The following is a 2928-nucleotide window of genomic DNA, read 5'->3' as shown; positions in this document are numbered from 1 at the left end:
TACACTTAAAACAAGCTTTATCACACAATTATGAACTAGATGGCCCTTGAGCTCCTCATAAAGAATATATAGACAGGTTTGAGAAATCTATTTTTATAAGGTGTAAATGCCAGTAAAAGACTGCTTATTCATTTGTTTCATCTTTAAGTAGACTGTCAAGTTGATTTTTCTCCTTACTTTTAAAAATATGTGTGAAAGAAGTTCGGCGCCAGTAATGACTCCACACCCGGCCAGGACCAAGAGATTTATTAAAGCGGCTGTTACAGAGGGGATCTGTAACGGGAAAATAGAAAAGAGAGAGAGAGTAAGAGAGAGAGAGGAAGTGAGAGAGAGGTGGGGAGAGAGCTGCAGAGAGGGAGAGAGCGACAGAGAGAGAGACCGAGAGAGAGTTGTAGGGAGAGAGCTGTATTTATTAGCCTGACAGGGGCCGGAAGGGGCCGTGCTACGTTCCTATTGGAGGAGCTGCGTGGGGGCAGGGTGGGGCCAACACCGTGTTATAGTCCTATTGGACGCATAACAAAGCTGGCTACGGATTGGAGGCTTGCAGGTTTGAAATTTGCTTGCGGGAAGGTTTGAAATTCGCGTGCGTGAGGAATTGTGCTTACAGAAGCGGGACCTAGGGCCTTTGTTGTCTGGTGTGTTGGTGCCATTTTGGGAACCGCCCCTCTGGTCACTTCCTGCACCCTTCAATGTGTATGTGAGTTGTCTATCTTGTAGGGGGAGGAACTGTGGAGGAATTTAGGGGGAGGAATTGTCTATCTTCTAGGGGGAGGAATAATTTTAATAAGGGAGGAAATTGTGAAGTACCCCCTCCCCCTAAATCTAAGATACTCAATATTTTAAACTTAAAACCTGGAATTCTTGACAGAATTGCTAGACTGTCTGTGCTTACTGATACACAGGACTGTCAACAACAGGACTGAGGAACTGAGCTACTGACATTTATTTTCCTATGTGATCTGTATATATTGGAAAAACCAAAGTTTTATTATAGTCCCTTGTTTCAGTGTAGTGATTCAGTTATTTAAAATCTGCCTGTTTCTAAAATTACAATTTTTGTGTTGTTCAAAAGGTTTTTAGATTTGGAAACTACGTGTTATATATATGTTTTTATATAGTAAAGGATACCCTTCTTTTTTGTGTATGATATAGAAATAATATTTTGTTTTTTGGCTCCAGCAAAGGACCTCTTAACTTTGCATGCATGTGTGTGTGTGTGTGTTAGAGTAAATATGATCATTACATTTGCTGCTTCTATACTTTCTTGCTTTATGGCGTCTAAAAATTATGGAAGTAGTGAGCATACTGTATATGGAATCTCTTGATTGTCTACTGGTGATATCCAGAAAACCTGGGTGACAGACATTTTAATATCAGTATCATAAGTTAGAAACAATCCAGTCAATGTAATTTTGTACTTTGGTAACAAGCCTTTTTATGGAAGTGACACACATTAATTAGATTTCTTATTTTAATTAGAATCAGTCGGATTTGTCAGATGAAGAGCTAAATGATGATCTTTTACAGAGTGATAATGAAGACGAAGAAAATTTCAGGTACTCAGTATCACCTCATTAAAATGTTCTCTATTTAACTAATTTGATAGGAACTGTTTGTAATTTATAATTCTAATGAAATATAATTGAATTACGTGGTATTATATGTTTAACATGATTACATTCTAAATGGAATATTAGTAATAACTGTGAAAGCCATATGGATTGTTCTGTAAACAGATCAGCTGCAAATCAGTAGGTCTTGCATTTAATGACTTCCATGAGTTATTGCAGCTTAGTAAAGATATGTACTGTTCTTTTAAAGAATTACTTTATTTGGATGGAGGACAAGGCCTCAGACACCTAATACTGTTGATTGCAGTTTGATGTTACTGCCTTTGTTTTTATTTCAGTTTATATTATTTACTGAATTACTAATTTGGACTTTTAAAAAAATTGTACTGTGGTCTCTAGTTGAATATAATGAATATCTTCCTGTTTTTGACGCATAGCTATATTATAAGAGAGGAGAGAGATACTTAGTATACTCTGGTAGGTGGAATAATTTTTTCAGTTTCATGAGGGAACATAAGGAAAATGTAAACATGCTTTTTTGGTTATAGATGTAATTAACAAATATATACCATTTATTATTGGGCCATAGATTTGTAACAGTTTTCTAACATAAGGTAGTTTTTACGTGTAAAAATAGAGTTTTTTGTTATTCTGCCATCTAGATTCATTTTCCGGTTTTATTCTTTAACATTATATTTTGTTCTTTTGAATTAGTTAGGTTTTCCTTGAGAAATATATCATTGGAGTTTTTTAGCTTTGGTGTTGACATCTACATGGTATATTCAATTTTTTCTCTAGATGGGGTACTTAATATGTGTGAACCTAGATTTATCTACACAATCTTGCATTTGAAGTGTTGCATCTTATTTGGCATTTAGCTGCTGTGATTTAATAGGTGGAACATGATTTTTTGCAGTTTTAAAATCCTCTTTGTTATTTTACTCAAATTATGAACAATTTTTAAAGGTATTTCTGACTAGATTTTACTTATTTGATCACTGAAATGTGTTTTCTCAAATTTTTAATATTTTGATTTTTTAAAAAAAACTGTTTATAATTTGTACTATACATGTAAAAAGAAAAATTGTTCTTAAAATTCCAACTACTGATTTTTTACTTGTAGAATCATATTTTTATTTTGAAATCTTAGCAAACAAATTGTATTCATTTCATTCTGTAAATTAGAATGAAATATAGTCTGTCTGATTTCAGTCTTGGATTTTTGCCAGTCAGACATGCATTCTCATCTGGTTGGTTTGGTTTTATTTTGGTGAAATAACCTGCAGCTGATGATAAGTGGAGGTGCGTGCTATACATATTAGGAGCCTGTGGTGCTGACTCAGTATAGCACGTTGAG

The 2928-nt window shown here is 34.5% G+C and overlaps 1 protein-coding gene across 1 annotated transcript in view; it reads left to right on the top strand.

Annotated features, from left to right (window-relative positions):
- The first annotated feature begins 1459 nt into the window (after positions 1 to 1459).
- Positions 1460 to 2928, top strand: part of RBM33 (RNA binding motif protein 33) — a 91969-nt gene continuing 90500 nt past the window's right edge. The window contains exon 1 of the mRNA XM_008062946.1: positions 1460 to 1556. The gene's annotated coding sequence lies outside the window, so the exon portion shown is untranslated. The remainder of the gene's footprint in view (positions 1557 to 2928) is intronic.

Source organism: Carlito syrichta, unplaced genomic scaffold, assembly GCF_000164805.1.
Source record: "Carlito syrichta isolate Samal-C Ts95f unplaced genomic scaffold, Tarsius_syrichta-2.0.1 Scaffold306131, whole genome shotgun sequence".
Taxonomy (NCBI): domain Eukaryota; kingdom Metazoa; phylum Chordata; class Mammalia; order Primates; family Tarsiidae; genus Carlito; species Carlito syrichta.
This window is presented reverse-complemented; position numbering and strand designations above follow the sequence as displayed.